The sequence below is a fragment of the Marmota flaviventris genome, chromosome 8, assembly GCF_047511675.1.
Source record: "Marmota flaviventris isolate mMarFla1 chromosome 8, mMarFla1.hap1, whole genome shotgun sequence".
Lineage (NCBI taxonomy): Eukaryota > Metazoa > Chordata > Mammalia > Rodentia > Sciuridae > Marmota > Marmota flaviventris.
In genome coordinates, this window is record NC_092505.1 from 40254618 (window position 1) to 40274366 (window position 19749).

At 42.2% G+C, this 19749-nt stretch overlaps 1 protein-coding gene, 1 non-coding gene and 1 pseudogene across 7 annotated transcripts in view; all 3 read left to right on the plus strand.

Moving 5' to 3' along the window:
- Positions 1-547: 547 nt before the first annotated feature.
- On the plus strand, positions 548-19588 carry LOC114105134 (prickle-like protein 1; annotated as a pseudogene).
- Positions 13330-13436, plus strand: LOC114105203 (U6 spliceosomal RNA). The gene has a single exon (XR_003584971.1). It is a non-coding gene; the product is annotated as a U6 spliceosomal RNA (small nuclear RNA).
- The window catches only part of Klhl24 (kelch like family member 24), a 57792-nt gene continuing 57164 nt past the window's right edge, over positions 19122-19749 (plus strand). For 4 of the 6 annotated variants that reach the window (XM_027951443.2, XM_027951439.2, XM_027951440.2 and 1 more), the window contains exon 1: positions 19124-19212. The gene's annotated coding sequence lies outside the window, so the exon portion shown is untranslated. Of the gene's footprint in view, positions 19249-19749 lie in introns of all 6 variants that reach the window. The other 2 variants (XM_071615143.1, XM_071615145.1) reach the window with 1 other exon arrangement.

Here is a 19749-nt window from a genome sequence, read left to right on the forward strand (position 1 = left end):
TCAAAAAAAGAAAAAAAAAAAAAAAAAGCAGGGGATAGCCTGGGGATGTAACATGGTAGTAAAGTGCTATGGGGTTAAATCTCCAGAACAACAACAACAACAAAAATTAGGTGTCCTTCTCCCCCATATAATACTCCATTTATGAGAATGGTGATCCTGATGTTTCATCTGAGGTGGCAACACCAGGCCTACTAGTTCAGTCCCCACATAAAAGAAAAATAGAAAAGGAGAGGATTACCATTTGTTAAACAGATAGTGTGCACCAGGCCCTTTACTGGTCTCTCTTATTGCATGCTCAGTACATCTCTATTTGCATGTCCATTTCACAGATATGGAAATTGAGGTTATAGAATTTTCCCAACCTTACTCAGAACTGGAATTTGAACCCAGTTCTAACTTCAGAATCCAATGAGTTTTCTACACTAGCCCACTGCTTCTAGGGAAAAGTTCAAGACTGAGAGATTAGGACATCTAGGGTCCACTCACAGAGGCTTCTGGAAATGGAGCAGGCAGATTGAGCAGCCATGTTTGATAGCTTTTCAACTTAATGGGTAGGCCTTTGGAGATGGAGCCCCAAATGAGCTAAGCCCTCTTCGTGTGTCAGAAAAGCTCTCTACCAGATAGTGATTCTGGCTGTGCCCAGGTGAAGTGCTGCTAGATCCCCTGGGCTTAAATCAGAGCAGATCCAGCTCTATTTTTCCTACTAAAGGAAATTTTTCCTTGTGTTAACAGCCCTGGAGAAAGCATCACATTGAAGGTCTTTGGTAGCAGTTGCCACCACATAATGAGGTGTGGTGTTGTTAGCCTTTGAATGAAGAGGAGAAAAAAGAATTACAAGTGTTCAGAGCTCAGCAGAAGAAAGAAGCACTTGAGAAAGGAATGATTAAACTTTTCTCCAGAGCAGTTACGCAAGCCATGTGTGAGCAGTGTGGGTTGAAGATAAACGTGGGTAAAATTGCAGTGTCTGCCTCTCAAATGGGCCCTGGAGCATGCTGGCGCCCATTTTCTTTTGTCTGTTTGGCTGGTAAAGAGCTGCTGGTCGACCTCATCTATTTTTATCAGAATGGAAAGATTCACTGTGGCAGGCACTGTGCTAAACAGCTCAGCCACTGTGCTCATCATGTGATGAGATAATTTTGTTGATGAGTACACAGAAGCTGAGAGGCACCATTGGCACATGAAACCCTTCTGCCACCTTGAGTGTGAAACAGTTGCAGGAGAACAAGGTGAAGGATAAAGAATAAGCACCTGTTCTGCCGTGGCAGCTTTGAGTCTCTATGCAAAGCACTGCGAACCTGTGGGGAATATATTGGTGTTGATCATGATCAGATAACCTACAACAGGTAGCATTAGTGTGCTACAGAAGTATGGTTTTTTGTTTTGGTTTGGTTTTGGTTTGGAGGGGTTTTGGGAGGGAAGGGGGTTGTTTGTTTGTTTGTTTGTTGTGTCCCATGTAAATCCTCTTTGTTGGAATGGCCTTTCCTTCCCAAACCAGATCAGATTTGTTGGTCAAAAACATGCAGCCTTGGCTGGGCACCGTGGCACAGGCCTGCAATCCCAGAAATTTGGGAGGCTGAGGCAGGAGGATTGCAAGTTCAAAGCCAGCCTCTGCAGATTAGCAAGGCACTTAGCAACTCAGTGAGACCTTGTCTCTAACTAAAACATTGAAAAGGGCTGGAGATGTAGCTCAGTGGTTAAGCACCCCTGGGTAATCTTCAGTACAAAAAACTTTAAAAATGCAGGCTTAGTAAAGTCATTTATGCCTCTAATTCTTCCAATTTGGACTTTCTCAAGACACTCCAGAAAAAGTATCCAAATAGGTAAAAAGCAGTTGGTCAGTGAATCAGTGTAGATAGTCTCTCCTCTTATCCTCTGCTCTGAACTTCAAGCCTCCTGACCCTTCAGGCAATGATAATATCACCCTTTATCAGAAATGCATGATCTGTATCTCTCTGGACAAGAACTAAGTATTGTCAATGAAGAATTTTGAGAAGGCAGAGTACAGCTTAAAACTCCAGAAGACCCTGAAAATAGGCTGAGCATGAAGGTTATATGACAGCTCCTTTTTAGATTTGGTGACACAAGCCTCTATAGCAACAGCCAGTGAGATGGATATTTGAGCCAATCCACATTGAAGATTTGATAACATGGTTAAAAATAAGACAAGGTAAAGCAAAACAATCAGAGCCTTGCAAATAAAAACTACCAATCCAACATGTATTGGATGACCCAGTCTCAAGATGAGTGGAGTGATTCTGCTTATGGCACCAGCCAAGCCCTACAAGGCTCCAAGAACTGGATCTGAACCATAGGCTTTAAGATATAATGATGATCAAACACAGGGCACAAAGATTCCCCGGAGTGTTTGTCAGAGACTTGAAACCAGAGCAACATATTCAGGATTCCATAGATTCTTGGCTTTGTCTAATATCACAGTAATTCAGTGGATGAAAAAAGCAAACTGCAGTCATTATAATATTCCCTGTGAACTCTGAGGAATTAAAGGCAGAAGACTGAGAAAATAAGCAACATAGGAATGTTGAACTTTTCTACACCATACAGGAGTGCAAAGTCCTTAAAAAGTCTAAGTTCAGAATTGTGTCCAGAAAAGAATCATGCTTAAAGAGAAACTAGTACATCTGCCAGTACTCAGAAGATCCAAGGCACAATCCAGATCACAGCAGGTCAAGTTTTCAGAGGATGTCATTAACATGGAAACTATGACAACATTAATATTGGGCAAACTCCAGTGAGTGAGAGGACTCTGGTCTACTTTTTTTTTTTTTTCCTTCTGGTGTCAGGGATTGAACCCAGGGGCACTTAACCACTGAACCACATCCCCAGCCCTTTTTTTATATTTTATTTAGAGACAGGATCTTGCTGAGTTGCTAAGTGCCTTGCTAATATGCTGAGGCTGGCTTTGAGCTTACCATCCTCCTGGCCTAGCCTCCCGGGCCACTGCTGGGTCTATCATTTGAAAGAAAGGGGATCCAGATCTCAATACTATTTTTACAAGAGAAGTAGGAGTTCCTGCTCTGACAAACTCTGATGTTTATTACAGAAAGAAAATATTCTCCCAAGGCCAGTCTGCAGCTTTCCCTCCTCCAATAACAATGAGTTATGTGGAATAAAAAGCATCCAGGAGATCCATCCACGCATACATCCAGAATACTGATCTCACCTGATGTGGTAACCCATACCTGTAATCCCAGCCATTTGGGAGGCTGAGGCAAGAGGTATAGAAAGGGCTGGGGATATGACTCAGTGGTTAAGTGCCCCTGAGTTCAATCCCCAATACCAAAAACAACCCAGAATATGGATCTCAACAGAGAGTATGCCCATGCCATTTTTGATTATGCACTACAGAGCCTGGGAGTGAACAGGTTTCTAGGACTCTGTGGTGAGGATGCTGATTCGAGGTGCTCCTTCTCTTCCCCCTCTTTCTTCCTTTTTCTCCTTCTCATCCTCTTCCTCTGACTGACAAAGATATCTTCTTGGCCTACCAATCCCTCAACTCCAGCCACAGAGATACATCTATACAGACTCTTCTAGCCCAATATCTGTACTCCCTGTCCTTCGATTTGGTCAGAAGACAACTAAATCCAAGATGAAAAAGGGACACAAGGAAAAAACCTGTATTATTCCCTAACCTAGTAGCTATGGAGATCAGTTATTTAAAACTTATCCATTGACCATCAGAATCACATCTTCTTTTTTTCTGTAAGAAATTTACTAAAATAGTTTAAAGTGCTTTTTTTTTTTTTTTTTTTTTTTTTTGCCATATAAGTGAGACCTCAACTGCTGTTTGTAGTGTCAGATTAACCTTTGAAATGTGCTTTCCTAGGATGGTAGTATGGGGTGCATTACTTTTTTGTTTGTTTGTTGTGCCGGGGTTTGGACCCAGGAGTGCTGAGCAACACCTTTGTCCCTTTTTGTTTGTTTGTTTGTTTGTTTGTTTTTAAGACAGGATCTTGCTAAATTGCTGAGGCTGGCCTGGAACTTGGTATTCTCCTGTCTCAGCCTTCCAAATCACTGAGATTATAGGTGTGCATGACCACACCCGGCTGCATTACAATTATTACAGTTTTATATAGCTGCTTTAGTGTCCAATCCTCAAGAGAATACTCAAGAAGCTGTCTGAAGGTGATTGAAGAGGGGTGCTTATTTTAAAAGATAGAGAACTCTAGACACCTTTATAAAGAGTTTGTCATTTAGGTAAATCAGATTGGCTCAGGTCCTGACTGGTCTGTCATGTGAGGCATGCAGATAATCACATCAACCTAGCTGACACTGTGCATCCTTTATACAATGCCAACTCATTCCCTTTCAATCTGCATACAAAGCCAGGTAAACACTGGATTGTATTAGCTCCTGCTAAAGATTGGGAAAAAAACAAACCCTGCTGTTTATAGTATATTATTTCATAAATCTAAATGTATTCCTAATTTCATGGTATAAATATTAATGTACATTCTATACAGCTGAGATTTTAAAACTGATATTTTTATGTCCCTGAATTATAAGGATTTTGTTACATTGTAAGCCCAGCTGGATTTGTTAGGGAAACAGCTACAACATTTATTAATTAAATTATTTGAGTTAGGGTTTACAAATTTAGATGATTGATTGCCTAGTGATGGAAATTTTAATTTTTTTATTTTTCAATATGACATGGTAGAGCTATGTAAATACTATTTAATATGGCTGTATTAATCTTACAAGTGTTATTTATGGGCTCTTTTTATGTAAACTGGATAAATATAAAAACACCAAAACCGAGGCTGGGGTTGTGGCTCAGCGGTAGAGAACTCACCTCTCACATGTGAGACCCTGGGTTCAATCCTCAGCACCACATAAAAATAAATAAACAAAATAAAGATATTGTGCCCATGTATAACTAAAAAAAATTAAAAAAAAAAAACAGCACCAAAACCCACACATACCCCTGAAATATATAGTAAAGACAAGGAGAAGTTGAATTTTCCTCTTTGGGGGTGGCAGGAAGGTGCCTGTCCTATTCTGAGCAAGGTTGTGAATACCTCATGGGATGAGGCCAAAACTATAAGAATCTACTTTTTGTAGTAGAGGACTTTGAGCATTTATTTATTATATGAGGTTATTTATTTGAGGCATTTATTTATTATAAGAGGTTATTTCTTTTTAGCCCTCCCTTTCAGATCACTTGTTGGCCTTTAACAGCAATTTTGAAAACTAGGTCTTCTGGTTATGTTTTTCTTTTTAAAAACTTTAGATTAAAAGATTTGGTACCACTGAGCACTTCAAGTTAATATGAGGTTCTAGTTTATGAAATATAATATTGGATTTGATCTGATTAACTGATGTCATGATCTATGCCATTCTTGTAGGTATGTCTCAGTTCTAATGTTAGGGAAGTATTTAGTATATGTTCATAAAAAGCACACCAATTAAAAAAAAAAGTCAGGAAAAGATCAGAACATGGACTTGGGCTCTTGGAGGGACAGGACTATCCAGGGTGGAGAAAGGAGATCCTAGTGTCTCTCAGATTGCCTGCTCAGACTCTCCTCTCTATGCCAGAGGGGATGACTGATAGACCCAACCTGATCTTTTCTTAAAATCGGGCATCTTGCCACAAAGCCATGAAAAGATAATTTCGGCTTTACTATAAATTACTGCAAATTCTGAACCTGCTTGGAATGCCTGCCCGTGCCTTGAACTCACCCATGCCTGGCTCTCTGACCAGATAGCAGCCCTCTCTGAAACTTTAGTGACACCTCATAAATATTGGCCTTCCCTGGCCAGACAACGACCCTCTCTGAGGCTTTAATGGTCCTCATAAATTCTGATGTTGGGGCCAGCAAAAAATGTAAACTACCATTAGTGTGATACTTGTCAGAGTTCTGTTATCTGTAACCCCTCTTTGTGTAACTTTCTGGGCTATAAAGCTGGGCTGCAGGAAAGCTGGGGTGCTGTCTTGTTCCCGCCGTTTTGGGAGGGAGAGGCAGCCCAGCCGGTTGAAATAATAAGCTTGCTTTAATTTGATTTTAATTGGAGTCAGTGGTCTTTTCTTGTGTCCTGGTCTAACAATGACCAACAGGCAAGAACAACTTGCCTGACATGCAAGTGAAGTGGGAGTCAAGAACCCAAGCTCAGGATTTTTCAACTGAAAAGTCCTTGTTAAAGTCTATGCTAAACACTGAAGGCTTATGAGAAATAAATGATACACTTGCCTGAAAACATGAAGCAAGATCCTTAAATAAGCTTTTAGATTCAGCTTTAATGATATCTATCTATATACAAATTGTGACCATAAGAATAGTCATGAAATAGTATTAAGAAGATTATCTGGTGCAATGATGCATGTCTACAATTGCAGATACTGGGGAGGTGGAGGCAGGAGGATTGCAAGTTCAAGGTCAGCCAGGACAGCACCCTGTCCATCCTTCCCAGTGAGTTTCTGGTAGGTAGAGAAGGGACCAATTCACCTCTATATCCCATAGGGGGACAATATCACCATTTCATGGTTGTCAATGATGATTTTATCAGTAGCTGCCCCTTGTTCTGCCTCAGGACAGGATCCAGCACTGGACTCTCTCACCCCAGGTCACCAAGCTGCCACCTACAGGCCAACTTTGACCTTCTATCACTAAAGTTTATTGCAAAACACACACACACACACACACACACACACACACATACACATGAACTTTTGTAACTATATTTATTTCAAAAGGGAATACTTGGGATGGTATACAGCTCAGTGGTAAAGTATTTGCCTAGCATGTATGAGACCCTGGTCCAACCCCCAGTACTACAAAGAAAAGAAAAAAGGTGGGATAAAAATTATATAACTGAATGATTCCAACCATGTTTAAAGTGCTTAATTAAAAACAAACGAATAAAAAACAGAAGATGCTGGGCATGGTGGCTCAAACCTGTAATCCCAGAGCTCAGGAGGCTGAGGCAAGAGGATCACAAGTTAGGGAGACCTTATCTCAAAATTAAAAATAAATAAAAATAAAAAGTGTTGGGGATGAGGCCCAATGGTTAAGGGTCCCAGGTCCAAACCCTGGTTAAAAAAAAAAAAAACAGAAATTAGTTTCTCCTTAATCTAATACTCCCAAAATAGACTAAATTTGATAGAAAGATTAACATAATAAGATGTTCTCTGAAGTATCTTAACAAAATGATAGCAGGAAACAAGGCCACAGTGGGCTATAGTTAGCCCACTGTTATGAAGTCAAGTCCTAACTTTCCTCTCTCAGAGGATCTACCCTATTGTGTTAGGGATTAAATACTGATCCAGGGAACTCCAGATTAAATGGGACTTATTCAGATTTAAAAAGAAGGCAGTTCTGCTTAAATCTCACCTCCAGCTGATTTACCCCCAGCACCCTGTCCATCCTTCCCAGTGAGTTTCTGGTGGGTAGAGAAGGGACCAATTCACCTCTATATCCCATAGGAGGACAATATCACCATTTCATTGTTGTCAGTGATGATTTTATCAGTAGCTGCCCCTTGTTCTGCATCAGGACAGGATCCAGCACTGAACTCTCTCACCCCAGGTCATCAAGCTGCCACCTACAGGCCAACTTTGACCTTCCATCACTAAAGTTTTATTGCAAAACACACACACACAAGAACTTTTGTAACTATAAGATTATGATGATTTAATATTAAGATGAAAAAGCAGAATAAGTTAAAACAAATTAAAATTTTTTAAAAAAATTAAAGTTTACACATACAGATCCTCTGAGACCCAATCAGGTTTACATTGCTTAATAAAAAGAATAGAAGGGAATACCAAAATACTAAGACAGCATCTCCCTCATCTAATACAATGATGTCCATTCTACAGAGGAAGAAACAGAGAAGTTGCCTCTGGAGAGTGGAATTGTGGATGGTTCACTCTAATTCTTCTACTGCTTTCTATATTCTTCTATAATCCCGTATCTTGATCCTTGGTCAGGAATTGGGAAAGAGGATCTTAAAGGGAAAAAAATCAAAGCTGTTCTGTGAGGCTCAAATGCCCAAAGATACCATGTTTCCATCTGTTATTAGGCCTCTGGGGAGATGAGGATGAAGGTGGGCACTGGGCTTCCGTGCAAGGCCTGGTCTCCTGTAGGCCTAGAAAGACCATTCTGTGCAGGTAGAAAGACCATCGCATAGCTACCTATAAAACTTGATTTGATTTGATCCAAAAACCATGAGCGGTCTCAGCTCCCTATGACCTCCCCTCAGGTAAATTTAGAGCTTTCCTGGTACCATCTCAGACCCTTGGCCTCCATTTCTGCCTATCTCTTTGATTCAGTGTTTCTTTGTAAACCAAAGAACAAGCTTCCCTCTGATTGTTTACTAATCTGATACCTCTTTATGCTCACAGCTCACCTGGCTCCTGTCTGAGGCTGTTGATGACCCAGCCCTTTGATCCCATCTGACCTCATCTCTCTGGCTTTTACCGTGCTTCTGACTTCCTGGTTCCTGCCCCTGCTGGCCACTTGCAGCCACCCTTCCAAGTGAAGGTCTCATGCACCAGCATCCTTGTATCAGTTGCCAGTCCTGTCCTCAGCACACATGTAGCACAATATTTTGTTGGAGAAGGTGGCAATCCAGAGGAAGTAGTCAGATTTTATTTCTGGTGGTGGCATCAGCAGCGGCTTAAGTCGGTCCTGACTATAGTTAATAGCACTGAAACTAACTCAGACAGTTCCAGTGCTTTCTATTTTTACTGTTTCTATCTCTCGGACTACACTTGCCCCTCCTCATTTGTGCCATCAAGCTTTGCTGTTACCATTAAATTGTGTCTCAAATGGAAACTCTGATTCCAAGCTTCGTCAGACCTATCAATCATACCTTAAATGTCTCAGCTCCCATGGTTCTATAACAAAGCTTGAGCACTTGTGAAATAAACAATGGACGCGGGTGTGATAGCGCACACCTGTGACCCCAGTGACTCGGGAAGCTGAGGCAGGAGGATCACAAGTTTGAGGATGGCCTCAGCAACTTAGTGAGATCCTGTCTCAAAATAAAAAATAAAAATGGCTGAGGATGTAGCTCAAGGGTAAAGTGCCTCTGGGTTCAATCCCCAGTAGGAAAGAGAAAGGGAGAGGGAAAGGGCCAGGAAGAAGGAGAGGGAGAGAGAGGGGGGCAGGGAGGAAATGCCTCCAGCACCACTGTCCTGCTTCCTGTCCTGCTAGGTTTTAAACTTTACATCCAACCTCTAGGCTAGAAATTCAGCCTAATCTTAGTTTCTTTATTTTTTTTTTCTTCCATCAAAGTAGAATTTATTGTCTGAATAATGTGTGTTATATCCAGATTGGAAAGGCAGCAGTTTTGTTGTTGTTGTTTGTTTTTTTATTTTTAATTATTTTTTAATTTGTTTTAATTAGTTACACATGACAGTACAATGACCTTGACACATCATACATTTGAATCACATGGGATACAATATCTCATTTTTCTGAGTATACAGGTTGCAGAATCACATTGGTCATGCGTTCACATATATTATTACTGTGTGTAAAAATGTGAATGCTAATCTTAGTTTCAAAGGAAAATTTTATTTCCAGGCACCTTGAGTTACTTAGATCAATAACTCAGCCTTCTATATATGCCTAGTTTTGTGGCCAGCTTTACTCTGAACTGGCTAATGGAATTGGAACAGTTGTAATAAAGCCCCTGCCTTGAAATTCCAGGCAACTTTGATCCCCTTGCTTGGGTCCCCAATGCCAGGCCAGCCTGGGATCCCAGGATGTGAAGTCACTTATCCAGCAGGAGGGCCAGGGTGCTGTTGTTATAGTCTTGTGAGCAGAGGTAAAAGGATCCCACCTGAGGTCTTGGCTTAGTTCTGGCTCAAGGCAGAGGGGGACCTTGGCTGGTAACCAAGGAGTATTGACCAACCTTCACTGGGGGAGAAAGCCTGAGCTGCTGATCTGTAGTCCACCAGCTGCTGGGGCTATGCCCCTCCTCCTGCCAGGTTCTGAGAAGTCTCCTAATCAGGTTGGGCTTAGTCAGCAGAGAATAATATCTGTTCATAGGGCCAGAGAGATGGGGTCAGGAAAAAAACCCTCACGGGATTTTATTTCCTCAATTGTATAATGAGGAGGTTGGATCTGGTGCACTTCAATTTTATTTCTGGTTCTATGAACTCACCAGAAGGCCTAGACCATTCTGTAATCAGATTATTATAGCTAAAGGTGTGTAAGAAACAAATTACATAATATGTGTAAAAGTACTCTGTGAAGCAATAAAGCCTTTTGTTTATGAGATTATAACTGCTATAAATTATCATAATTATCATACTGTCTCCCATGCTATGAATCATTAAATCCTGTCACTTACATCTTACATCCCCAATGTTCCTTTACATTGTCACAATGTTTCACCCACCACCATCTCAGTCATTGTCCACGTTAGCACCCTGTTTTTAAATATAGGTTTTGTTACTACTCAGATAAGTGAGGCCGACAGATGAAGATGCGGCTTCCTCTGAAAGAACAGTTTGTTACTCAGGAAGTTTGGTCCCCAGGAAGCCACCCAGGGCCACAAGGGGAAGCACCAGGCTTCAGGAGTCAGAGGAAGCAAGAGGAAGTTAAGGCAAAAGACTTTATTGTGGCCGGGTTGGGTGGCCTAAACTTGTAATCCCAGCAGCTCCGGAGGCTGAGGCAGGAGGATCAAGTTCAAAGCCAATCTCAGCAACTTATCAAGGCCCTAAGCAACTTAAGGAGACTCTGTCTCAAATTAAAAAATTAAAAAGGGCTGGGAATGTGGCTCAATAGTTAAGCACCCCTAAGTTCAATTCCTGGTTCCAAAAAAAAAAAAAAAAAAAGTGTGGTTTTCACAGGAATCCAGTTCCAAGCTGCAGATTAGTGTCATTGTGACTGGCAAGAGGAAACAGATCAAAACAGATCAGAGAGAAGGACATAGAAAGCCACATAGTAAGTACTGACACGTGACTTCATTTTGGATGTGAAGTATTAGCTCAAATACGCAGACTTATGTAGAAGCAGGTATAGATACAATCTAAACATGTATATAAAAATAAAGGATGAGAGCTGTGGTTGTGGCTCAGTATTACAGAACATGCCTAGCATGTGTGAGATGCTGGGTTTGATTCTCAGAAACATAAATAAATAAGTATCCATTGACAACTAATAAAAATTTAAAAAATAAAGCATGAGAAATGTATTGCTAACAGTAGCTATCTTTGGGTCAGAAGATCACACATAATATACAATTTCTTCTTTATCCTTTCTAAATATTTCTATAACTGGTGTATAATACTTTGAAATTTGGAACCTTAAAAACTACTAATTTCTTCTCTTTAAATCAATATATAATTCTTGAAAAAATGACTGGGGACATACTTAAGCCAGCAATGTCATAAATGACCCAGTGCATGTGACTGTCTACTCCAAAAAGTCCCTGAGTAGGAAGCTAAAGATAGAAAGATCAGGGTGGGTGGTGGAGGGGGACTGGGGGAGACAAAGCATCCTACCAAGAGGGCCATGAGCTAGGCAAACTTTAAGCACATGAGGGGATGGACTGGGGGGAAGGAACCTGGCTCAGAACTCTCTCTGGGGAATGCAGTCTGCATGAAGGAAAAGGGCTCACCTAGAGACCCAGCTTGGAAAGCCTTTGGGGATGGTGTGAAAGACTGGGAGCATTGTTGGGTGTATAAAGTTTCAGGGTAGGAAATGAATTCACTAAATAGCTGTGTCCTTCCCAAATCTCAGCCTATAAAGTCGACTTTTCTCTCTCAGAGTAAAATCTGATTACTGATCATTTATAGCCACTTATGGCAACACAATTCTTTTTCCAAAGAATTCCATGTCCCCTCAGGTTTGTCCTGGTTTGGGCGCTTCTTGAACCAAAATAATTTTCCATTGAAGTCCCTTCGACCAAAAAAATACACAGTATTAGGACAAGTGATGTACCTCAGTATGAAGTACTTATATGTCCTGCTCAAGGCCCTGGGTTCAATCCCCAGCATCACTAGAACAATGAAACAAATATCCAGTAATGCCAAAACTAGACAGGCCTTTGGAAATAATTTAACCAAGCACCCTTCTTGGTGCAAGGCCCAGAGCTCCCTTTAGAGATAAAGGAACTGGCGCCCAAGGGAATTAGGTTATTTGTCCAGGGTAGCTAAATGACAGAGCTCACCTGGACCCCTCTCTTTCTCTGTATATTTTTTCCCCATTATTCCTTGAAGTTCCCTGTTTAAAAAGAAAAAAAAAAATCTTCCTTTGCTAGGATATATCAATGACTGTCATTACATCTAGACAGAATAATATCATTACGTCTTGACTGAATAATACCACTTATTAAGGATTATATGTTCTTTTCATAAGTTGTCATTTAATAATCATAATAAGAAGGTATTCTTAGATTCTATTTTCAGGCAAAGAAGCTGAGCACCAAAGCAGTTAAATAAACCACCCAACATCCCCCTGTTAGTGGTAGCAGGATCAGGATTGGAACCTAGTTAATCTGAATCTACACTTACATTCTTGTCTCTGCATAAAGATAAATTAGTGGGACTGACTTTGATAGGAGATGGTTCCTCAATAAATTGAGCATTCCCTTAAAGTTTTTAATTTCTTTTTAATATGCTCTGAAATTGTCTTTTCTTTGATTAAAATGGCAAAGTTAAGCATTGAGACATTATATTAGAACTAAATTTCTACATTTTATTAAGAGAGTCCCTAAGTGGGGACTGGTGATATAGCTCAGTTGGTAGAATGCTTGCCTTGCATGCACAAGACCCTGGGTTCAATCCCCAGCATCACAAACAAAAAAAGATAGTCCCTAATTGTATCTAGATAGCCCCATAGAGTTTCCAGGAAAATAATTTTTACCCTGAGTTGGTGTTTATTTCACTTGAGTTATACCCAGGGTAAATTTTTATCAAAAACTATGAAGGAGAAATCGTATATATTCCCTGCTTGTTTGTTTTGTTTCCCATTAACATGATAATCTTCACAAGTTTTGTGCTATGAAGTATCAACTCTGGCACTTGAATTAGTCGATAAAAAGCAAGGTGCCCTCCAATTCCTTACTACTCTTGGGGACAAAGATCACTTAGAGTTCATCCTGAAAAGCATCTAAATTTAGAGATTTGCTGCTGGAGCAAAACTTCCATGTACCAGTAATAGAACCAGGCAGGCCTTCCAAAGTATGTCAGGCATGTGCTTGCAATGCTGTCACAAGCAGGGTCAAGAGGCTCTGTCCCTGTGTACTGGTGACCTGGGAGGCCTGGCTCTTTTCTAGGCCATTTACAGAGTGTTCCGGAGCTGGAAGCACAGAGTCAGGCAATGATTTTTAAAAAACATTTAAAACAAATATTTAGTGCTCATTTTGGCAGTATATATGCTAAATTAGGAATGACACAGAGAAGATTAGAATAGTCATTGCACAAGCATGACGTGTAGACTCATGAAGCTTTCCATATTTTTATGCTGGAGAGGATGTGGAAAAAAAGGAACACTTTTACACTGTTGGTGGGATTGTAAAGTAGTACAACCACTATGGAAAGTAGCATGGAGGCTCTTCAAAAGATTAGCAGAGGAACTACCATATGACCCAGCTATTCTACTTCTCAGTATTTATCCTAAGGAATTACAGTCATCATACTCTGGAGATACATGAACCATGTTTGTAGCAGCACAATTCACAATAGCCAAACAATGGAACCAGACGAGATGTGTCCATCAACGGACATATAGAAAATATTTTATTCAGTCATAAAGAAAAATTAAATTACGTCATTTGCAGGAAAATGGATGGAACTTGAGAATATTAAGTGGAAAGCCAAATTCAGAATGTCAAGGGCCCTATGTTTTCTCTCATAGGTGGGAGCTAAAGAGGAAAAGGAAAAGGAAAAATGGGGAGAATCTCATGAAAATGGAAGGAAGATGAGCAGAGTAGAGGAAAGGGTGCCGGAGAGGGAGAAGAGGAGGGAAAAGGGAAATACTGGGGAATGAAATTGACCAAACTATATTGTTATATTGTGTGTATACATGAATAGGTAACAACAAATTCCACCATTATGTGCAACTACAGTGCACCGATAAAAATATGAAAAAATAAAAATAAATCAAACAAATATTTAGGAGCTTGGGGCATAGCTCAGTGGTAAGAGTACCTGCCTGGCATGTGCAAGGCTCTGGGCTCAAATCCCAGCACCACCTCAAAAATTTTAAAAATAAAAAAATATTTGAGTAGTGCATTCATGCACATAGCTTTTTGTTTGTTTGTTCTTTAATGTCAAAAGATTCCCAAAAGAAACACAGCTCTCCTCAAACACTAAGTCTTCATCCCTTGATCAGGCAACCATGGTTCAAGCTCAGTGATGTGGCCTTTGTGGACATTTGAAGAGCAGAGGCAGACTGCTTTCCCATTCCTGATCTCTCTTCAGAGTATAGGACCCTGGTTGAGTGTTCGGAGGGCTGGCTTTGGTTTTTAGGTTCCTCAATCACTTCATTTCTTCAGGCTTGTTTTTCAAATCTAATTTACATATCACAAATTAGAGTGATTCTTAAACCATCAGTGTGTGGAAACTGCCCTAAGGTCTGCACTAGAGCTTTGGAGAAGTTGCATTGTTCAAAGTGGATGCCCCAAACAGAGCCTCTTGTGATAGCATCAGAAGAGGTACTAAACTGAGAATTCTCAGGCTGGAGATTGTTGTTTCATCCTTAACATGATTTCTTAAGAAACTAGATAAGGTCTTTCAAGAACAGGAGAGGAAGTGTGCTATAGATATTCTTGAATGGCCTAGCCCCTTCCCTGCAGAATTCCTGGAACAGCTGCCCATCAAGCAATCAAAGGGACGACAAGTGGACAAAACAGACTCTCAGAAACTGCAGGCATTTGGAAGGAGAGAAGTGCCAGCCACAGCAGATCAAATCGGAGTCAGTACATGTCTCCTAAATGTCATGGGGTGGTGAGCCTTGGAGGCAAGAAACTAGAGATTAAATCACGGTCTGCTGGAGCCAGCAGCAGGAACTCAATATGGACTTGAAGCATCTGTGGGACATAATGCTAACCAGAGCCAAGAGCAGAAATGCAGTCATTTCTAGGACTGGCCTAACATTGCGGCCAGAGGCCACAAAAAGGAGAAGACTTTCTTCATAAATGTACGAAGTTTAGAGGATTTCCCAGCAAGACATGTAAAACGTGCTGCTGGTGTCCCTTGGGGAATTCAGTGTACCTTGAGCAGTCAGAGCAGGAGTCATTTATGGAAAATCTTTTCCCCAAAATCCAACTTATTCTGAGACTGGAGGGACCACTTGGATTCTCACTAGGGGAAATGATTAAGGAAGAAGACATGGAGGTAAAATCAGATGTTTTGAGCTGGGACTGGGGTCACCATGGGAGAAGGATTGTATGTGTGCCGTAGTCTCCTGAAGTCAGAGCCCAGGGCTCATGGTAATGACTACTGTTTTGAGGTGTCCCTCTAAAGCTCCTGCTAATGCAGGAATATTTAGAGGTGAACTTATTAGATTGTGAGAGCTGTAACCCAATCAGTCTATGCTACTTTAATTGAACTGGCTGGATGATAAGTGTAGGCAGGTGAGGCATGGCTAGAGGAGGTGGGTCATGTCCTGGAAAGGTGCATCTGTCCTGTGGCCCCTAGTCTCTCTCTTCTCTCTCACTCCTTTCCGATCTCACCACAAGCTAAACAGTGTTCTTCTACTGGGCCCTTCCCCCTTCTTATGTTGCCTCACTTTAGGCCCAGAGCAAAAAATGTAGCCAGTTATTGATGGACAAAGACCTCTTAATTCATGAGCCCCAAATAAACTTTTCCTCCTCTAAGTTGTTCTTGCTGGTATTTTGGTAACCACTCACCCTTATTTGTATTTAGTGTGGCATGTTTGGTCACAAACAAAATCCTAATGCCACCAAGGCACCCACCACCCAGCATTCATCTTCTTCAACCTTGAAGGATAGTTTCAGGAACAAAACAAGGATTACCACCACCCCACTCCATCCCACCCCCATGTGATAGAATGGCCTAGCTTTTGCTTCAGTTGTGAGGATGGATACCTTGTGACAGAGTGCACCCATGAAGGAAAAAGCTGTGGGAGCATTGAGGAAACTCACCTTCTAAGTGGCAGAAGATTTCCTTCTTTTCCCATATCTCAAAATGGAAATTTTTCAGCTGTATCTTTCCCCATTAAAATCTAATGTTACAATGTCTAATCCCAAACTCAGCCTGGCTTTGTGGGGCCCATGACTTGCAGATCTGGAGTAGGAGTAGGGGCAAATTAAACCTTTCCTGGGCTGGGACTGTAGCTCAGTGGTAGAGCACTTGCCTGGCATGATTGAGACCCTGGGATAAATCCCTAGCACAGCAAAAAACAAACAAATCAGTTTTTCCTGATAATCTAAATAGTCTAGGTGAGCCAGACCTTCAAAAGGGTTTGAAGGTGATTCATGTCTAACCTCACCAAAGAAGAAGGGAGGGAAGGGAGAGTTCTCAAGATTGGAGAGTCTCAGGTGCCATGAGCAAACAGTGCATTGTATTTACTGTTCCCGTCACTCCACACTCTGAGGGGGTATTGTGTAACAGACTTGCTGGGATATTAAATGTGTCTGTGGAGGAAAACAGGATGGCGGAGTGGGCAGAGATAATTTGTCATTTATCATATTGTCTTCTGAAGAGCAGAACTCCCTTATTTGAAAGGTAATGAGTATAAAATGAAAATTACAGAAAAATGGATGGGAGGAGGGATGTCTCAGAGGAAGGTGACAGAAAACTCAGAAAGAGAAGAAACCCAAACACATGTATAGGACAAGGCCCCAGAGCCAGGGTGTCTGGTGGGAAAGAGGAGGATCCGAGGGGAGGAAGCAGATTGTTATGGAGTTTTGCAGCATGAGATGTTGTCTAATTCTCTTTTCATAAAGCCTTCAGCAAAATCTCCTTTACTGATGCTTTTTAACCAGGATTTGCTGTGAAAGAGGAGCTCAAAGTACTAAGTTTATCAAAGGAAGTGCAAGGACCTCAGGTCACATTCTTAAAGACTGGATTCTTAAAGAGAATCAGAAAGTTCTAAAGAAGAGGCGGCACCAGGATGGGCCTTATAGGATGCTCAACATTTCTGCTACAATTGCAGACATGGGAGACTCCAAGGGCTGGAGGCCAAGAAGGGAGGCAGGGAGGTCTGAAAGTACATGAAATGTCTAAGGAGAAGACACTACTATTGTCTTCAGGGGAATAAGAGCAGGGTGGCAGAACTATGGATGCTTAGCCACCTTCAGCTCTCAAGAGCAGTAGTGGATTTTATGGAAAGCAAAACTAGGACTACTGCGTGGGATTGGCAAGAAGACAGATTATGGCACAATATACTGTTATCTCTGAAAGAAGAAATAGGACTGAAGAACCTCTGGCTCCCTCCAACTTCAGTTGTCTACCTCCTTCAAATGACCAGGCGGACCTGGATTGAAAACACTGCACCAAGGAAAACACAATCTCACTCAGTTTCAGTAGATTTCCCTTGGACTTGACAGCTCTGCATCTGTTCCAGTTGAGGAAAAGTTTACTGCCCAACCATGCTCACTGATTTATGGAGTTAGTATAACCCCGAGGGCCCACCACCAATGCTGAAGTCACCCATATTCTGGCTGCCTGAGGAGCCCCACCCACCAGCAGGCCTCTACCTATATGCCAGGACTATCCTGCCTGCTGAGGATCCCTCCCTCCCTTCCTATCTCAGAGTTGTGAGTGATCACTCTTGCATTATTTTCCCCACAGTGTCTGAGGACCTCAGGCCCACAACTGCATGTGGAGCCCAGGAGGTATGGAAGAGATTGTTATAATTGATTAAATAAATTAGTTGTTCTTTTCTTGTTAAACTTTTATTTTAGGTCTGTCTAAATCCCCCTTATGATGGATGAGGACAAGTATAGTTTTATGCCCCACAGTTTCTGGCACTTAATGTAAGATATCATGGGCTGGGAATGCCATTCACTTTAGACACTTTGCTCAATCTAGAAGGTATGGTTAAGAGATCCTGGACTTCTGACAAAAGCCAGCCAAGGTAAGGATTCTTAACTACATCAGCCTCTCAGATCTCTGTGGGGACTGGTCAAGCCAGAATGGTAAGCAGTTTTATTTCAGGCCTAGCCAAGAACTCTAGGGAAGTAAAGAAAACCTTTCCTTCTCTAAAATAAGTACTCAACAAATATCAGACATTTTCATTTTTGATCATTTTAATAAGAGATACAAAAAAAGACCTAAAAATACATCTTAAAGACCTGAATACCGACCTTCCATATTATTTTCACCTCTGGTCATTGAACACATCTCCTTATTTAATATAGGTATTAATGAAGTGTATTCATGTAGTATAGAAGAGAGATGACTTATAATTTTGATTTGAGAAACCAAAACCTAGTTAAATGGTTTCAAAATCAGGAGGTTAAAAAAAAAAAAAAAAAGATTTGCAGAAACAAAAGAACAAAAATAATGCCTCTCAGAGAGAGTCTATCTACCCTGGAAAATAGAGATTTGGGACAACTTTGTTCAACTTGCATGCGCGTTCAAAATAAAAAGTAGGCTAAGATTTGATACCAGTGTCATTAATAGATTTACCAAGAAAGGTAGTTTCTCTTGCGCCTTCTAGTGACCAGGGTTTTAGTCCCTTTACCCTTCAGTCCCTCAGATTTTCCAATTATATATCAAAGAGTTAAATTAAAAGATCTTAAGTCTCATAGCTCTAAGCTGTAAGGTTCTGTGAATTCCTGGAGTGTGGGGGTGATGGTGGTGGTGTTTGTTTTTCGCTTTGTGCCTTGAGACCTGGAAAAGGCTTTGAGGGCAATAAACAGCCGCCGCAGTTTTCTCATCAAGGCTCTTTGCACGTGATGCATTTCCTTCACTGGTCTCTATCTAAAACAAAGTGTTTCAAGTCAGCAGCCCTAGCACTGCTTCTTGCCACTCTGGGCACTTAGTACTCGCTTTATGGTGGAGACTCAGGTGGCCCCGGGGGACATCTGTGAGGGAAGGAGAACTACAACTCCCAGGGTTCCCCAGGTGGGGACGCCCATCCGATTGGCCAGGGGTCAGTGACGCTCAGTGTTTTGGCCCCAACGGTCACATGTTTCCTTTGTTGTGAGCTGCGGCCGAGACTGGTGTTTCGCGGAGACGCCGGCGCTGGAGAGTGCGTTGCGCCGCCGGCCGCTGAGGGACCGCAGGGCCCGCCGCTGCTGGCCGCTTCCAGCCTTCGCCGAGAGGTACCCGGGGATGACAGCTCCGGGACCGGCCGAAAGGCGAGGAATCGGCCAGAGCCTGGGACCTCGGGGCGGAGGGGCGGCCGAGGTCCTGGCCAGCGGGTGTCACGGGTGGGAAGCTTGCGGCGGCCGGCCTCTCAGAGCCAGACTAGGGGTCTGCGGAGGAACTGCGGCTGGGCCTGCAGGGCCCTTTTCTGAGGCGAGGGGCCACCGAGGTGAACCTGGGGGTCTCCAGCCCCGGCTGGATAGCGTCAACGCTGAGGGAGAGCACCCCCGCCTCCCGGTACTACCGGCCCGGAACTGCCGCGCGGCCTGCGGGGGCGGGGAGGGCAGCCGGGGCTGGGTCGCAGGTGCGGTCACTCCGCCGCCTCGGGGCTGAGCAGCTGGGGGCCGGGCCCTGCACGTCGCTGATGGGCTTCGATCGGGCGTTGCTTTTTTTTTTTTTTTTTTTTTTAAGCTCTGGAAGCAGTAAGTGCGACGGTCTCAAATCCAGCCTTCCCGTTTGGCAGGGGGACCGTTGGTCCTATAGGGGAGAACTGA